We start from the raw sequence: 19,329 nt of genomic DNA, 5'->3' as shown, positions 1-19,329 counted from the left end.
TAGGCTAACCTAGCCTAACCTAACTTAACCTAACCTAACTTAATCTAACCTAACCTAACCTAATCATACACCTAACTTTTTGCCTGTCTCTCACCTAACCTAAGCTAACCTAAGTGAAGCGTACGTGGGCTAACCTAACCTAACTTAACCTAACCTAACTTAATCTAGCCTAACCTAACCTAACCATACTCGCCGGAAAAGGTTAGGTGTCGTCTCTTTGTGCGTGTGTTGTCCCTGTGTGTTAGTCGTCTCTCTCTCTGTGTATGTTCGCATGTAGCCTCGTCTAATATGAATGTAACCCAGTCAGGTTGATGGAATAAGACCCCTAGTCTGATCTCGTGAATTTCCAATATTGAGGATGGTGATATCAAACCCTAATTCTGAGATAGAGCAATTCCACCATTCAGGCTGGTGGACTGAGACCCTAATATTGAGCTAGTGGATTTCCACCATTCAGGCTGGTGGGCTATGATCCCAATTCTGAGCTAGTGAATTTCCACCGTTCAGGCTGGTGGACTGGGTCCCCAATACTGAGCTGGTGGACTAACACCCCAATTTTCCAACTCTTGCATTTCATGACAGAAATTCAAAATGAACTTCTAAAAATCAAGAGAATGTAACTGTGAGAAGGTAAAGCACTGCAAGTCACTACTGAAATATTCCAACTCTTGCATTTCACGATAGAAATTCAAAATGAAATTTGAAAAATTAAGACAATGTAACTGTGATATGGTAGTTTTCGTGTGTGTGCATAAGTTTTCGTGTGTGTGTGTTTGTTTTTTTGTGTGCGTGTGTGTGTATGTTTTTGTGTGTGTGTAAGTTTTTGTGGGTGTGTGTATGTTTTTGTGTGTGCGTTTGTTTTCGTGTGTGTGTGTTAGTTTTTGTGTGTGTGTGTGTAAGTTTTTGCGTGTGGGTGTAAGTTTTGTGTGTGTGTGTGTGTGTGTTAGTTTTTGTGTGTGTAAGTTTTTGTGTGTGTGTGTGTGTGAGTTTGTGAGTGTGGGTGTCAGTTTTTGTGTCTGTATGTGTGTAAGTTTTTGTGTGTCTAAGATCTTGTGTGTGTGTAAGTTTTGAAGTGTGCGTGTAAGTTTTCGTGTGTGTGTGTATAGGTTTTTGTGTGCATGTAAGTTTTCGTGTGCATGTGTAAGTTTTTGTGTGTGTGTGTGTGTGTGTGTGTGTGTTTGTTTGTGTGTGTGTGTGTGTGTGTGTGTGTGTGTTTGTTAGTTTTTGTGTGTGTTAGTTTTTTTGTGTGTGTGTGTAAGTTTTCGTGTGTGTGGGTTTTAGTGTTTGTGTGTGTGTGTGTGTAAGTTTTTGTGTGTGTGTGTGTCAGTTTTTTTGAGTGTGTGTTAGTTTTTGTGTGTGTTAGTAAGTTTTTGTGTGCATGTAAGTTTTTGTGTGCATGTAAGTTTTTGCGTGTGGGTGTAAGTTTTTGTGTGTGTGTGTAAGTTTTTGTGTGTCTAAGCTTTTGCGTGTGGATATAAGTTTTTTTTGTGTGTTTGTGTAAGTTTTTGTGTGTGTGTGTGTGTGTTAGTGTGTGTGTGTGTTTGTTTGTGTGTGTGTGTGTGTTAGTTTTTGTGTTTGTTTGTTGTTGTGTGTGTGTTTTAGTTTTGTTGTGTGTGTGTGTGGAAGTTATGTGTGTGTGTGTGTGTGTTTTTTTTTGTTCGAGTGTGTGTGTGTTTTTTTGTGTTCATTTTTTAGTTTGTTTGTGTGTGTGTGTTTTTGTGTGTGTGTGTGTGTGTGTTTTTTTTTGTGTGTGTGTCATTTTTTGCGTGTGTGTGTGAGTTTTAGTGTGTGTGTGTGTGTGTGTAAGTTTTGTGTGTGTGTGTGTGTGTAAGTTTTTGTGTGTATGTAAGTTTTTGTGTGCATGTAAGTTTTCGTGTGCATGTGTAAGTTTTTGTGTGTGTGTGTGTGTGTGTGTAAGTTTGTGTGTGTGTGTGTGTGTGTAAGTTTGTGTGTGTGTGTGTGTGTAAGTTTTTTAGTGTGTGTGTAAGTTTTCGTGTGTGTGTGTGTGTGTGTATTTTTTAGTGTGATTGTTTAATTTTTTGTGTGTGTGTATTTTTTGTCGTGTGTGTTTTATTTTTCGTGTGTGTGTGTGTTTGTTTTGTGTATGTATGTGTGTGTTTGTTTAATTTTGTTTGAGTGTGTTTGTGTTAGTTTTTTTGTGTTAATGTGTAAGTGTTTTTTTGTTTTTGTGTGTTTTTGTTTTTTTGTGTTTTAGTGTGTGTTTAAGTTTTTGTGTGTGTGTATGTTTTGGCGTGTGTGTGTGTGTGTTTTCGATTGTGTGTGTGTTTTTTGTTTGTGTGTGTGTGTGTGTGTGTAAGTTTTTGTGTCGTCTAATGTGAATTTCAACCATTCAGGCTGGTGGACTAAGACCCCAATTCTGAGCTAGTGAATTTCCACCATTCAGGCTGGTGGACTAAGACCCTAATTCGGAGTTAGTGAATTTCCACCATTCAGGCTGGTGGACTGAGACCCCAAGAGTGAGCTAGTGGATTTCCACCATTCAGGCTGGTGGACTAAGACCCCAATTCTGAGCTAGTGAATTTCCACAGTTTAGGCTGGTGGACAGGGATCCTAATACTGAGCTGGTGGACTAGGACCATAATTTTCCAACTCTTGCATTTCATGACAGAAATTCAAAATGAACAAGCCTGAAATAGCAAACTAGTCATCCCAAACTATTGGTTTCAGACAACAAACACCAAAGATGGACTAAGAATCCTAGCTCTGAAAAGTTCAAATAGCAAACTACACATCCCAAATCGTAATTTTCTGACAAAACACACCTATGAAAGGCAATGAAACCTAGCTAATAAAAGCCGGAAATAGCAAATTAACCATCCAAAATCACAAGTTTCAGACAGCACTCACCTATGAATGGGTAAGAAACCCAGCTTGGAAAAATAAAAAAATAGCAACCCACACATCCCAAATCATAGGTTTCAGACAACACATACCTATGAAAGACTAAGAAATCTAGCTTAGAAAAGCCCGAAATAGTAATTTAAATATCCCAAATCCTAGGTTTCAGACAACACTCACCTAAGAACGGCTAAGAAACCTAGCTCAGAAAAGTCAAAAATAGCAAACTAGTCACCCCAAACTATAGGTTTCAGACATCAAACACCTATGAAAGGCTAAGAAATTCAGCTCAGAAAAGTCAAAAGTAGCAATCCACCCATCACAAATCATAGGTTTCAGACAGCACAGACCTATGATAGTCTACGAAATCGCACTCAGAAAAGCCCGAAATAGTAATGTACATATCCCAAATCAGAGGTTTCAGACATCATTCACCTATGAAAGACTAAGAAACCTTAGCTCAGAAAAGCCTGAAATAGCGAAACTACTCATCCCAAACTAGAAGTTTCAGACAACAAACGCCTATGACGGACTAAGAATCATAGCTCTGAAAAGTTCAAATAGCAAACTACACGTCCCAAATCATAAGTTTCAGACAACACACACCTATGAACGGCTAAGAAATCTAGCTCAGAAAAGACAAAAATAGCAAACCACACATCCCAATCATAGGTTTCAGTCAACACACACCTAGGAAAGGCTAATAAATCCAGCTCAGAAAAGTCAAAAATAGCAAACTATGTATCCCAAATCATAGGTTTCAGTCAACACACACCAACGAAAGACTAAGAAACCTAGCTCAGAAAAGTCAAAAATAGCAAACTACTCATCCCAAACTATAGGTTTCAGACAACATTCACCTACGAAATACTAGAAAACCTTAGCTCAGAAAAGCCTGAAATAGCAAACTACACATCCCAAATCATATTTTTCTGACAACACATACATATGAAAGGCTAAGAAACCTAGCTCAGAAAAGTCGAAAATAGCAAACTACACATCCCAAATCATAGGTTTCAGACAACACACACCTAAGAAAGACTAAGAAATCCAACTCAGAAAAACCGGAAATAGTAATTTACATATCCCAAATCATAAGTTTCAGACAGCATTCACCTACGAAATACTAAGAAACCTTAGCTCAGAAAAGTCTGAAATAGCCAACTACTCATCCCAAACTCGAAGTTTCAGACAACAAACACCTATGAGTGACTAAGAATCCTAGCTATGAAAAGTCCAAAAAGCAAACTATACCTCCCAAATCATAATTTTCTGAAAGGACACACCTATGAAAGGCTAAGAAATCTAGCTCAGAAAAGTCAAAAATAGCAAATTAACCATCCCAAATCATAGGTTTCAGTCAACACACACCTACGAATGGCTCAGAAATCCTGCTCAGAAAAGCCTGAAATAGCAACCCACACATCCCAAATCATAATGTTCTGACAACACATACCTATGAAAGGCTAAGAAACCTAGCTCAGAAAAGTCGAAAATAACAAACTACACATCCCAAATCATAGGTTTCAGACACTACACACCTATGAAAGACTAAGAAATCTAACTCAGAAAAGCCCGAAATAGCAAATTACATATCCCAAATCATAAGTTTCAGACAGCATTCACCTATGAAATACTAAGAAACCTTAGCTCAGAAAAGTCTGAAATAGCCAACTACTCATCCCAAACTCGAAGTTTCAGACAACAAACACCTATGAGTGACTAAGAATCCTAGCTCTGAAAAGTCCAAAAAGCAAACTATACCTCCCAAATCATAATTTTCTGAAAGAGCAAACATATGATAGGCTAAGAAATCTAGCTCAGAAAAGTCAAAAATAGCAAATTAACCATCCCAAATCATAGATTTCAGTCAACACACACCTACGAATGGCTAAGAAATCCAGCTCAGAAAAGTCAAAAAAATAGCAACCCACACATCCCAAATCATAGGTTTCAGACACCACACACCTACGAAAGACTAAGAAATCCGGTTATGAAAAGTCGGAAATAGCAAATTACATATCCCAAATCATAGGTTTCAGTCACTACACACCTATGAAAGACTAAGAATCCTAGCTCTGAAAAGTCAAAAATAGCAAACTACTCATCCCAAACTATTGGTTTCAGACATCATTCACCTACGAAATACTAAGAAACCTTAGCTCAGAAAAGTCTGAAATAGCCAACTACTCATCCCAAACTCGAAGTTTCAGACAACAAACACCTATGAGTGACTAAGAATCCTAGCTCTGAAAAGTCCAAAAAGCAAACTATACCTCCCAAATCATAATTTTCTGAAAGAGCAAACATATGATAGGCTAAGAGATCCAACTCAGAAAAGTCCAAAATGCAAACTACATATCCCAAATCATAAGTTTCAGTCAACACACACCTACGAATGGCTAAGAAATCCAGCTCATAAAAGCCTGAAATAGCAAACTACTCATCCCAAATCATAGGTTTCAGACACCACACACCTACGAATGGCTAAGAAATCCTGCTCAGAAAAGCCTGAAGTAGCAAACTACACATCCCAAATCATAGATTTCAGACAACTCACATCAACGAAAGACGGGTGCTCGGGGAGAGCCTTTGAGGGTCTGTGGGTCCCATGCGGGCCGGTGGTCCTTGGGGAGCTGGGGGGGACCTTGGGGGCCAGGGGGTGGGGGTGTGGGTGCCGGGGTGGGCATTGGGGGGGCTGGTTGGGATGTTGGGTGCCGGTGGTACATGTGTGGCCCGGTGGTGGGCCTTTGGGGCGCCGGGGGGCCTGTGGGAGCCCGGGGGACCTGGGAGGACCATGGGAGGGCCTGTGGGGCAGTGGGGGGCCGGTGGAGGCCCTGTGGGCCCCCATTGATCCTTTGGGAGCTCGATGGGCCTTTGGGGGGGCCCGGAGTTGGTCTTTGGGGGTCTGGGCGGGCCTTTGGGGGCGCCGGTGGCCCTTTGGGAGCTTGGGGGGTCTTCGGGGATGGCATTTGGGGGTCTGGGTGGGATTTTGGGGGCCTGTGGGACATTTGGGGACCGGTGGAGGGCCTTTGGGGTGCCGGTGGCCCTTTGGGAGCCCGGGGGACCTTTGAGGACCATGGGAGGGCATTTGGGGCAGTTGGGGGCCGGTGGACGACCTTTGGGACCCCGTTGGTCCTTTGGGAGCTCGATGGGCCTTTGGGGGGCCCGGAGATGGTCTTTGGGGGTCTGGGTGGGCCTTTGGGGGCGCCGGTGGCCCTTTGGGAGCTTGGGGGGTCTTTGAGGGTCCGGGGGGACAGTTGGGGGCCTGGGGGACATTTGGGGAACCGGTGGAGAGCCTTTGGGAGCTTGGGTGGGGGGGGGCTTTTGAGGACCGGGGGCTTCCTTCGGGGTTGGGGTAGGAGGATTGGAACCCTTTGGGGTTGGGTTAGAGGACCTCACAACACTGTTCAAATGAAACTTGTGTATTATAACGACCACAGAGTTTCACCTTTAAATTCTCTTCTAAAATCTCTTCAAAAATCTTCTTTTAAAATGTCTCTATCTGTTTCGCCGAAATAGTTCCATAACCTGTCTAAAACGGTTTCGCCCAAATAATCCCTAAACGCAAATTCAGTGTGTTCCTTTGTTATTGGCATCTCTGTGTTAACGCATTTCAAATTAATATGAAACCTTCTCGCGCGCTAAAACAATTCATCGCTAAGATGTTTCTTGCCTAATTGTTTCCATGGCCTTTGGTTATTAATATCCTTTGGAGTTCGACCAGTAGAACTGTTCCCGAGGCAAAGACATTAATGATTTTGGATCTATTCCTCGAGAAACGTTTCTAGGCGAAAATTTTTAAAGTCTGACAGATGATGTCATTGATTGATCGATCTGTCAAGAAAGGGAAAATTAATTTGTTGTTTCTAAGGGGAATTATTGATTCACGATAGGTGAAATGAGGTCGACAGCACAGGTGTTCAGACTCGTGACAGCATCACGTGGTTTATTGTTTTCTCAGTGAGAAAGTTCCTGTTTTTTCAAATTCTCAATGACAAAAACCATAAAACAGACATGAATTGCTGTTGACATCCATGAAAGTGAGAAATTTTCTGTTTTTACATTATAACTGACAAAAACCATAAAAACATCAAATTCCTGGTTTTTCAAGTGAGAAAATTCCTGTTTTTTCATTCTCACTGAGAAAAACCATAAACCACGTGGTTCTCGTGTCAATATATGGTGTTAAAAAAAGTTGTAGGTGGCAGCAGGGGTGAGGGATGGGGTCAATAGGGTCACCTCTACTAACCTCGACCCGCCCCCCCCCCACGACCAGAAAAATCCCTCCTGAAAACGTCTGTATACTCCCCAATAACCAATATTATATGTAAACATTGGGTAAAGTTCATAGCTTTCAGCCCTTCCCTCGGGGACTGTGGGGGATTAAGTCATCCTAAAAGACATAGTTATTATATTTTCGACCATGTTGAATAAAATGGTAATATCAAAATTTTGATCGGGTGACTTTGGGGAAAAAAGTGAGCGTGGGAGGGGGCCTAGCTGCCCTCCATTTTTATGTTCACTTAAAAAGGGCACTAGAACTTTTAATCCCGGTTCAAATGAGCCATCTCGCGATATTCTAGGACCACTGGGTCGATGCGATCACCCCTGGGGAAAAAAAATAAATAAAATAAACACGCAACCGTGATCTTTCTTCTGGCAAAAAATACAAAATTCCATATTTTTGCAGATAGGAGCTCTACAGTAGGGTTTTCTGATACTCTGAATATGATGGTGTGATTTCCATTAAGGTTCTATATCTTTTAGGGGGGTTTTCCCCCTTTTTTCGAAAATCAGGCAAATTTTCTCAGGCGCGTAACTTTTGATGACTAAACTTGATGAAATTTATATATTTGAAATCAGCATAAAGATCTGATTCTTTTGATGCATCTATTGGTTTCAAAATTTTGATTTTTAGAGTTTCGGGTACTATTGAGCCGGGTCGCTCCTTACTTACAGTTCGTTGCCACGAACTGTTTGATTCGAGAACACACCGTTTATTTGTTAATTTCTTCATTACTTAAGAAATGAATTTGGGCTATAGATTTGCAAATTAGGGGGGGGGTATATCGGGACAGAATATATGGGAAATATATAATTTGGGCTATATATTTGCATATAAGGGGGGGGGGGGAGTATTTGGAGAGTTTGAAGTCAGAAAACAATTCCTTCTAGGTATATATCCGTTAAAAAATTAGAGAAGAATAGCGAGGTATCTGGAAATTTTGTTAACTATAAAAAAAATCCCAGTTTAATTAAATGTAATGCTTCATTCAGATGTTTTTCCAAGTGTTAAATGTTTCTTTTTTTTCAATGACCGTTTTTCCAAGTATTAAGTACTATTATTAGGTTAATGTAGTTTTTCATTTAAGTATTTCGTGATGGTCGCTGATCAAAGTTTACGTTATTTGTGCCATTCATTTATGTTATTTTACTGTGTTCATGGCTGTATATTTGGCTTTAAAATATACTTACCTATCTATCTATCTAATATGCAGAATAATTGTACCAAGCCCATTTTGCATGCAGGCCCGCTATACTTTAGCCCCCCCCCTCCTAATGTGCAAATCTATAGCCCAAATTTATTTCTAAAGTAACGAAGAAACTAGCGAAAAAACGGGTGTGTTCTTGAATTTTACACAGCGTGAACTCGAGTAAGTGGCGCATAATCCACATGTACCAAAATTCCTTCCCCCAACGGAAATTAAAAAAATAACACTCAAATAAAATTCTCAAATTTGGAACATCTTATTTTCTGCGGGGGTATTTTCCACGGGGGAGGGGTAGACGCCGGCCACCGCTACGAATATGTCAATAGAAAAGCGTAGCCCAAAAAAATTTTCAACTATCACCCTATCACCTAATATTGTAAGTACTAAGATCAAACAGTTCTTGGTAACAAACTGAGCTTGAAACCCTACTGTAGTAGTTTCAAGCTCCTATCTGCAAAAATGTGAAATTTTTTAATTTTTGCCAGAAGAAAGATCACGGATGCGTGTTTATTTGGTTGTTGTTTTTTCTCAGGGGTGATTGTATCGACCCATTGGTCCTAGAATATCTTGAGAGAGCTCATTCGAACGGAAAATAAAAGTTATAGTGCCCCTTTTAAGTGACCAAAAAGATTGGAGGGCAACTTGGTCACCTCCCCGCCCCTTTTTTCCCCAAGTCGTCCTATCAAAATTTTGAGATAGCCATTTTTCTCATCATAGTTGAAAGGTCCAATAAGTATGCTTTTGGATATAAGATGACCTCCCCCCACAGCCCCAGGGGAAAGGTCTTTAAGTCATAAAATTTGCCGGTTTTTCCACATAGTATTTGTTATTGTGAAGTATGCATACGTTTTGGGGTAGGGGGGCAAATTTTTTGCTAGGAATTTTTCCACTGGGGAATTTTCTATGGGGAGGGAAGTTTTCAGGGGATGAACTTGTCAGGGGATATTATAGTGTTGTAAAATTACCGTAAAATAAAAAATCAGTAACTACGATTTGTAAAATAAGGTAAAATTGGTAACGTTCTTTTCGGCCAACCATCTAGGGCTAAACGGAAAGCAGGTCGTCCCCGTCTGGGGTGGGAGGACGTCATAAAGAAAGATTTAAAGGAAATGGGAACTTCTTGGGCGGGTGTAAAAAGGGGGGTTTTGAATAGATTGGGACGAAGGAGGAGCGTGCGTAGCTGTGTTGGCCTCAGGCGGCTTGGTGCTGCGGTGAGTTGTTAGTAGTAGTAGTAGTAGTAGTAAGGTAAAATTGGTAAAATAACGTACTCTAGGAAATAAAATGTAAGATTGGTGTTTTGGAGTTGCCCTGTAGCTACAAGACCAGTTAAGCATTTTTTTAAGCATCACTTACAATTTTTAATGAAATCTTTTAATGATTATTATTTTCCTGGGCTTAAAAAATCTAATGCCCCTTCATCTAGATTTTATCAATTTAATTAACTGTCTAGTTTATCCCTCTGGTATTACCTCAGCAATTGGACAGTGCCTGATTCCGGACATCTATTTGGTAAAAAAAAATGAATAAAAAATAAAAGAAATAAATTAATTTACCATTATTTGGGAGTAAAATTATATTAGTCATTTTTTTTTCATATTTAAACCTAGGAAATGTTACCTTAAGAACCTTGCACATTTGAATAGCCGTGTTCAGCCACATTCCTCATATTAAACACGTATTATTTTTTATTTATTTATAAAAGTGCTGAATACAATAAAAAATGAGGTTTGTAACACTTTGATGACTTTGATTTAGATTCTGATTCAGGTAACCCTGCCTGTTTCAAAGCCCCCCCCACTCCAAACAAAAGTCTTGGATACGGCCCTGGGGATTATATCAATTTCTACCTCCACCCTCCTATCGTCTCTCCCTTAGAGCTAATTCTGTATTTATCTGAAGATTCTTCCAAAACAACTGCTGAAACGCAAGGGCTGTTAAACTAGAATAAGAATTTCTTTTAGACAATGTAGTTAGTAACAAGTCATTCGGTAGCAGTTGTTTCAAAAGCAGGCCAAATTTTAGAAAAGGGTACTGGAACTTTCGATTTCCAATTGACTAAACCACCTCCAAAGTTAATTCGACCACCCCTCCTACATGAAGTGCCTCAAGTGCCTCTGGGAAAAATAAATCAACAAATAGTAATATATTGAACCCTTATGGGTCTTTACAATAGGTAATGCAATACAATTGCCCCTGTCTTAAACAGGAGAGTAGAAATTTCCTTTCTAATGAAAACCTGGAATTATCCACGGGGAAAGTAAGGGGCAACGCCCCGAGGGGGTGGGGGGGTATTCTGTGGGGCTTTTTCCAGGGGGAGGGGCTTTGCCGGCTTCTGGGGAAAAGGCGACGTGAATACAATATTTCTCTGAGATGTGAAATTTAAAATAAAAACGAGGATATAAGCTCTGCTTTGGCCCTCTTCATTATTGAAAATCCAGAACATATAGTTCTTTTTCATGAGGCAACTTTAATATTTGAAGTGAGTGGCTTCCCACATTCTTTTAGGGAGGGAATTGAAATTAAGACAAATCCATAAATAGAGGCCTTGCTTTAAATAGAGAAGGTTAGTCTTCCTTCTTTTTCTGAGAACTGAAGATGGCTTGGCGGAAGTCTCCGACGAAATATCTACCTCTATGATTTTCGCTTCTTTTTTTCTGCTGGCTGACATTACCCTCATTTTTCACGGCTATTTAGTTGTATTTTTTTCTTGTTTGCCATATGTCAATCCTGCTTGTAGCCCTTACTATCTTTTACAGACACTCCACAGAACTAATGTAATTTTATTTCAGCTAATATTTCACCATTTTAAATTTATAAATAGCTGTACTATAATACACTTTATAGTTCTGATAATAAGAGACCTAAGCCAGACAGACCGCCTTTTAAACCAGGAAACACAGCTATACACAAAACAAAAGCATATTCAATCCTTTTTGTGCTTGCCTCTTCTCACTTTTGTGCTCTGAAAATTGCAAGCTATCGTAAGACATGTAAAATACCGGTAAAATACGTAAATTACGTAAAATACGTAAAATAGGTAAAATATCAATTCTCCGGGGGGTCCGTAAAATTACGGTAAAATACGTAATATACCCAATTTTACCAATTACAACATTAGAAAATTATACACCGGGGAATTTGCCATAATTCCTATGCAAAATTCTTTTTATATATCTTGCTTTCTCTTTTCCGTCTCAATTTTACGCGTGGAGTTGTTAAGGGTAATTGCCCGGGTAAATTTTCTCCGGGATTGAATTGTATTGAGGGTATTCCCGTGGGGAAAGGGATATCTCCGTGGAGGTGGGGCCAGAATCCCTGGATTACTTAAAAACGATCAGAAATTAAATTAAAAAACACTTGTTTTTTTTTACTGAAATTAACGAGCAACATTAAAAATTAAAATGAACAGAAAATATTATGTATATGAAGGGGATTGCCCCCTCGTCAACATCTCGCTCTTTACGCTAAAGTTTGAATTTTATCCCATTTCTTTAAGAACGACCCCTGAAACACAAGGGCTGTTTCAGAATTAAACGATCAGAAATTAAATTAAAAAAACAGTTTTTTTTTTACTGAAAGTAAAGAGCAACATTAAAAATTAAAATGAACAGAATATATTATGTATATGAAAGGGATTGCCCCCTCGTCAACATCTCGCTCTTTACGCTAAAGTTTGAATTTTATCCCAATTCTTTAAGAACGACCCCTGAAACACAAGGGCCGTTTCAGAATTAAACGATCAGAAATTAAATTAAAAAAACTGTTTTTTTTTACTGAAAGTAAAGAGCAACATTAAAAATTAAATTGAATAGAAAATATTATGTATATGAAGGGGATTGCCCCCTCGTCAACATCTCGCTCTTTACGCTAAAGTTTGAATTTTATCCCAATTCTTTAAGAACGACCCCTGAAACACAAGGGCAGTTTCAGAACTAAACGATCAGAAATTAAATGAAAAAAAAACAGTTTTTTTTTTACTGAAAGTAAAGAGCAACATTAAAAATTAAAATGAACAGAAAATATTATGTATATGAAGGGGATTGCCCCCTCGTCAACATATCGCTCTTTACGCTAAAGTTTTAATTTTATCCCAATTCTTTAAGAACGACCCCTGAAACACAAGGGCCGTTTCAGAATTAAACGATCAGAAATTAAATTAAAAAAACATTTGTTTTTTTTTACTGAAAGTAAAGAGCAACATTAAAAATTAAATTGAATAGAAAATATTATGTATATGAAGGGGATTGCCCCCTCGTCAACATCTCGCTCTTTACACTGGTTTGAATTTTATCCCAATTCTTTAAGAACGACCCCTGAAACACAAGGGCCGTTTCAGAATTAAACGATCAGAAATTAAATTAAAAAAACAGTTTTTTTTTTTACTGAAAGTAAAGAGCAACATTAAAAATTAAAATGAACAGAAAATATTATGCATATGAAGGGGATTGCCCCCTCGTCAACATCTCGCTCTTTACGCTAAAGTTTGAATTTTATCCCAATTCTTTAAGAACGACCCCTGAAACACAAGGGCTGTTTCAGAATTAAACGATCAGAAATTAAATTAAAAAAACAGTTTTTTTTTTTACTGAAATTAACGAGCAACATTAAAAATTAAAAATGATCAGAAAATATTATGCATATGAATGGGATTGCCCCCTCTTCAACACTTCGCTCTTTACGCTAATGTTTGAATTGTGTCCCAATTCTTTAAGAACGACCCCTGAAACACAAGGGCCGTTTCAGAATTAAACGATCAGAAATTAAATTAAAAAAACAGTTGTTTTTTTTTACTGAAATTAAAGAGCAACATTAAAAATTAAAATGAAAAGAAAATATTATGTATATGAAGGGGATTGCCCCCTCGTCAACACCTCGCTCTTTACGCTAATGTTTGAATTTTGTCCCAATTCTTTAAGAACGACCCCTGAAACACAAGGGCTGTTTCAGAATTAAACGATCAGAAATTAAATTAAAAAAACAGTTTTTTTTTACTGAAATTAAAGAGCAACATTAAAAATTAAAATGATCAGAAAATATTATGTATATGAAGGGGATTGCCCCCTCGTCAACATCTCGCTCTTTACGCTAAAGTTTGAATTGTATCCCAATTATTTAAGAACGACCCCTGAAACACAAGGGCCGTTTAATAATTAAACTAACATAAATTTATTTAAAAAAAAAGTTTTTTTTTTTACTGAAAGTTAAGAGCAAAAATATAAATTAAAATGAAAACAATTTAATATTTATATTAAGGGGATTGCCCCCACGTCAACATCTCGCTCTTTACGCTAAAGTTTGAATTTTGTCCAAATACTTTCAGAAAGACCCCTGAAACACAAGGGCCGTTTCAGAATTAAAAGATCAGAAAGTAAATAAAAAAAAAGTTGTTTTTTTACTGAAAGTAAAGAGCAACATTAAAAATTAAAATGAACAGAAAATATTATGTATATGAAGGGGATTGCCCCCTCGTCAACATCTCGCTCTTTACGCTAAAGTTTGAATTTTATCCCAATTCTTTAAGAACGACTCCTGAAACACAAGGGCCGTTTAATAATTAAACGATCAGAAATTAAATTAAAAAAAAATTTTTTTTTTTACTGAAAGTAAAGAGCAACAATAAAAATTAAAATGAACAGAAAATATTATGTATATGAAGGGGATTGCCCCCTCGTCAACATATCGCTCTTTACGCTAAATTTTGAATTTTATCCCAATTCTTTAAGAACGACCCCTGAAACACAAGGGCCGTTTCAGAATTAAACGATCAGAAATTAAATTAAAAAAACAGTTTTTTTTTACTGAAAGTAACGAGCAACATTAAAAATTAAAATGATCAGAAAATATTATGTATATGAAGGGGATTGCCCCCTCGTCAACATCTCGCTCTTTACGCTAAAATTTGAATTTTATCCTAATTCTTTAAGAACGACCCCTGAAACACAAGGGCCGTTTCAGAATTAAACGATCAGAAATTAAATTAAAAAAACAGTTTTTTTTTTACTGAAAGTAAAGAGCAACATTAAAAATTAAAAATGAACAGAAAATATTATGTATATGAAGGGGATTGCCCCCTCGTCAACATCTCGCTCTTTACGCTAAAGTTTGAATTGTATCCAAATTCTTTAAGAACGACCCCTGAAACCCAAGGGCCGTTTCAGAATTAAACGATCAGAAATTAAATTAAAAAAACATTTTTTTTTTATTGAAAGTAAAGAGCAACATTAAAAATTTAAATGAACAGAAATTATTCTGTATATGATGGGGATTGCCCCATCGTCAACACCTCGCTCTTTACGCTAATGTTTGAATTGTGTCCCAATTCTTTAAGAACGACCCCTGAAACACAAGGGCCGTTTCAGAATTAAACGATCAGAAATTAAATTTAAAAAACAGTTTTTTTTTACTGAAAGTAAGGAGCAACATTAAAACTTAAAATGAACAGAAAATAATTATGTATATGAAGGGGATTGCCCCCTCCTCAACACCTCGCTCTTTACGCTAAAGTTTGAATTTTGTCCCAATTCTTTAAGAACGACCCCTGAAACACAAGGGCCGTTTCAGAATTAAACGATCAGAAATTAAATTAAAAAAAAAGTTTTTTTTTTACTGAAAGTAAAGAGCAACATTAAAAATTAAAATGAACAGAATATATTATGTATATGAAAGGGATTGCCCCCTCGTCAACATCTCGCTCTTTACGCTAATGTTTGAATTTTATCCCAATTCTTTAAGAACGACCCCTGAAACACAAGGGCCGTTTCAGAATTAAACGATCAGAAATTAAATTAAAAAAACATTTTTTTTTTTTACTGAAAGTAAAGAGCAACATTAAAAATTAAAATGAACAGAAAATATTATGTATATGAAGGGGATTGCCCCCTCGTCAACACCTCGCTCTTTACGCTAAAGTTTTAATTTTATCCAAATTCTTTAAGAACGACCCCTGAAACACAAGGGCCGTTTCAGAATTAAAAGATCAGAAATTAAATTAAAAAAACATTTTTTTTTTTTTACTGAAAGTAAAGAGCAACATTAAAAATTAAATTGAAGAGAAAATATTATGTATATGAAGGGGATTGCCCCCTCGTCAACACTTCGCTCTTTACGCTAAAGTTTGAATTGTGTCCAAATTCTTTAAGAACGACCCCTGAAACACAAGGGACGTTTCAGAATTAAACGATCATAAATTAAATTAAAAAAACTGTTGTTTTTTTACTGAAAGTAAAGAGCAACATTAAAACTTAAAACGAACAGAAAATATTACATATATGAAGGGGATTCCCCCCTCGTCAACACCTCGCTCTTTGCGCTAAAGTTTGAATTTTATCCCAATTCTTTAAGAACGACTCCTGAAACCCAAGGGTCGTTTAATTAGACCATTGGAAATGTTTTTAAAAGTACTAAAAAACTAGCGTAAAGAGCGAGGTGTTGAGGAAGGGGCAATCCCCTTCACACGTGTAATAATTTTTGTTATTTTTAAGTTTTAATATTGCTCCTTACTTTCAGTTGAAAAAACTGTTTTTTTCATAATTTAATCAATATAAAAATTGTCCTTTGGTACGAAAGGGCTTAACGATTATAAAACTCAATTCTCCTGTATGATATTGATAAAATGAAAATACCCTTCGTAATCAATTCTTTTACCCAGAAACTTAATTTGCTTTAATTTACATGATTTAGAGTTTTATTTAATTAATTTCATTAAATTCCCTTTTGTGATTTCTTTGGTGTCTAGACGAAATTTATTTCCCTATGGTACTATTTGGGTAGTGAGCTTAGACTTTTTGAAAATTTAAGTATGTCAAACCTGGGTAGATCGAGAAGCTAGGTTGGGGAGGAATTTGTTAAAACGAAAAAAAAATTTCGTGGAGGCTTTCTATCAACAAGTGAAAATGACATCATCATTTTTATACAATCCTGAAAAAGGCTTATGCCAGATTTGCCTTTCACTCAGACAATCTGTCTTGACTTTTTTGGCTTTTTCTCCAATTAGCCTCGATTTTAATTCAAAATCAACAGACTGTGTCTCGGCTTTCGGCCTCGACATCGCTCTGCCTCTATCTACCATTAGGTTTTCGCATAATTATGTTAAATTAAATTTTCATTCATTTAATTTTCCTTTTGTGATTACAGTTAAAGAACTGTTTTCATGCAAAAGTGGTGTTTTCAGCCATTACATCCCTCGGAAGACCATTCCAAATGGAGTTTTTCCTTCTTTTTCAAAATGGAGCTGCAGCTTTGTATGAAATAGTTCTTGAATTATCAAAATTATTCGATTTTTTTTAATTTAGTAACAAAATGCGTCAGAAATTTTTCCAGATATTTTTGTCATTATTTTTAAGACTTCGCTAACAATTTTTTTGTTAAGTAGAAGTTTTTTCAAGTTCTTAGAAATAGTTTATTTTTTTCATTGGTTGTATCACTCAAAACAGGCTAACTTTACAGATTGACTCAATTCGATTTCTTTTTCAGAACGAGGTTCGACACCTCGTTGTCCAGCAAATCATTCGAGTCTTTCGATCGTAATTAACTTATGAAAAGAAACAGCAAATGGAGTGTTCCTAGCAATATCATTTATTTTTCTGCTTAATAAAACGTTCGTTACTGTTGATTTTTCCAAGTTGAACATACTTAGCTTTGTGAACAGCTATATATGCACATAAGCCGCTGCGTCGTAACCAGGGTTGCCACCACGGTCAGTTCCTAAATTACTAAAATTTCCCAAATTTGCGTGCTATACAGCAGTTTTCGGTGCTATAGTAAAAAAAATTTACTGTAATAGTGCTAAAATAGTGCTAGAATAGCATTTATGTGCTTCAGATGGCAACCCTGAGCACGTGCTATGGTGCCATACATAATGAAATAGTGCTAAAATAGTACTTCTCTGCTATCCTGGTGGTAACCAGGTGGCAACCCTGGTCGTAACATCCATTTCTGATGCTATTACTTATACTGTTCATTTCGTAAATAATTTCTTAGACCAAATTGCCTTTCCTTTTACAATTGAAACTAAAATATATTAAATACGTTTAGATTTTTTAATAAGACAGTAAAAATGAAAAAAACTATTAATATAGAAATAAGGATAATTGACTTACTTAACTTAAGGCTCCTGTTGCGTTGGTCGGCGGCGTAGAGAACGCCGCGAATCTGCTCTTTCAAGTCAACTGATCTGCTGCTAAGAGTGGGGTCTCGTCGAAAGCAATGTTAGCCATCTCCAGCAGTTTATCGAGGCTATCCTTCCACCCTATCCTGGGTCTGCTCCTCGGGCAGGACCGGCCATGATTTACAATAGCAATAATAAAAGTCCGAATAAAAAGTCCTTAATATTTGGAAGCCTTTATCAACGGGGAAAAAAATAATAAAAAAACTAGCTTAAGCAAAACAGATGAAGAAAACAAACACAGCAAACGACAAACGATACACACACAAAAAAAATGAAAGGGAAACTATCATTTTTGTACAGCGTTGGTGTTTTTCTCATTATTTTTTCACCTGTTTTGTTTAAGCTAGTTTTCTTTTATTCCGCTGGATGTGAAGCCGATATATTAAGACTTTATTATTATTTTGGTATTAGCATTTTTTTTATTTTGTTTTCACTGTCAATTCAATTCATTTTATTTATAACATGTCAAAACAAAAAAGGGCGCAGAGCCACTAAATACCAGAGTACAACATAAGGGGAAAAAAGGAGAAAAAAAACAGAAAAACGAAAAATTATACACTGAACAAAAATAAGCAATTTTTACAACCATAAGAACAGAGAAGACCAATCGTGATTAAGTTTACTGACAGAAGATTCAAAATCTTTCATTCTTTTATCAATAATTGTAGCTGGAAAGATGAGTTTAAATTTTTGGGACAAAAAAGAGTTACTAGTCCAAGGAGGCATATACAAAAGGAATTTATTTTTTACTTGTTTCACTGTGTTTCTCTGTTTTCACTATATTTTGTTTCAATCGTTCATTTCGGATATAGTAACTCTAAAGGCGGCATCTTATGTTAAATTTTTTACAGGAGAGCGGTAAACAAAAAATGAGTTTTTTTTTTTTTTCGTATTAACAAACACTTGTCGGTAAAAGGAAGATTTGCTTTGGTTCAACCCTCGCTCTTTACGCTGAAGTTAAAGTTCTTTAAAAATGTATCTCGTTCGAGTTCAACGACCCTTGTGTTGGAACAACGTTTCTTAAAGAATTGCGACGGAAAGTCAAACTTTGGTGCAAAGAGCGAGTGTTGAGGAAGGGACAGGCCCCCTCATTTACGGAATAATTTCTATTTCTCTTATGTTTTAATGTTGCTCCTTACTTTCAGGTGAAAAGACTTGTTTTTTATTTAATTTTAATGTATAGGAAGCAAATAGCTTCTTGTTGTTCTAATTAAACGGCCCTTGTGTTCCAGGAGTCGTTCTTAAAGAATTGTGACAAAATTCAAAATTTAGCGCAAAGAGCAAGGTGTTGAGGAGGGGGCAACCCGCCTTATATACGTAATAATTTCTGTTCGTTTTAAGTTTAAATGTTGCTCCTTACTTTCAGTTTTTTGTTTAACTTCTGACCGTTTTTCAAATCATGCCGGGAAATCCCCCCCACCATGTAAAATTTACCCTGGAATTGTCCTAGTGGAGAATCTTCCTTCCTCCCCTCTACCTCCCCGCAGCAGAAAATACCCCCAAAAATATCTATATCGGGGCATGTCACCCCGCAATGCATAATTATTGAATCTTTCAATGATCGGATGGCGAAAAGGGTGTGAGAGGGGGTCTAGTTGCCCTCCAATCTTTTGGGTAACTGAAAAAGGGCAATAGAATTTTTTGGTTTTTAATCAAATGAGCCCTCGAATTAAAATTTGTTTTTGTGTAGCTAATTGCCAGCACATCAATAAATGTTTGACAATTCACAGTGGCTATTTTATGGGTTAAATCTATATTATATAGATCTCCACCTTTACAGAATAATGATTGTTCTTCTAAATAACAATT

General features: G+C 37.0%; 1 protein-coding gene across 2 annotated transcripts in view; it reads left to right on the top strand.

The window, feature by feature from the left end:
- Positions 1-19,329, top strand: part of LOC148950821 (sperm-associated antigen 7) — an 86,275-nt gene that overhangs the window by 35,178 nt on the left and 31,768 nt on the right. The window contains exon 7 of one of the 2 annotated variants that reach the window (XM_089090468.1): positions 16,827-16,965. The exons of the other annotated variant lie outside the window; for it this stretch is intronic. The gene's annotated coding sequence lies outside the window, so the exon portion shown is untranslated. Of the gene's footprint in view, positions 1-16,826; positions 16,966-19,329 lie in introns of those variants that run through there. 2 annotated transcript variants of the gene reach the window in all.

This window comes from Artemia sp. Qi Xiang Cuo, chromosome 6 (genome assembly GCF_049724085.1).
Source record: "Artemia sp. Qi Xiang Cuo chromosome 6, ASM4972408v1, whole genome shotgun sequence".
In the NCBI taxonomy this organism is placed as follows: Eukaryota; Metazoa; Arthropoda; class Branchiopoda; order Anostraca; family Artemiidae; genus Artemia; species Artemia sp. Qi Xiang Cuo.
The sequence above is the reverse complement of the archived record's forward strand: the minus strand, read 5'-3'. Positions and strand labels throughout refer to the sequence as shown.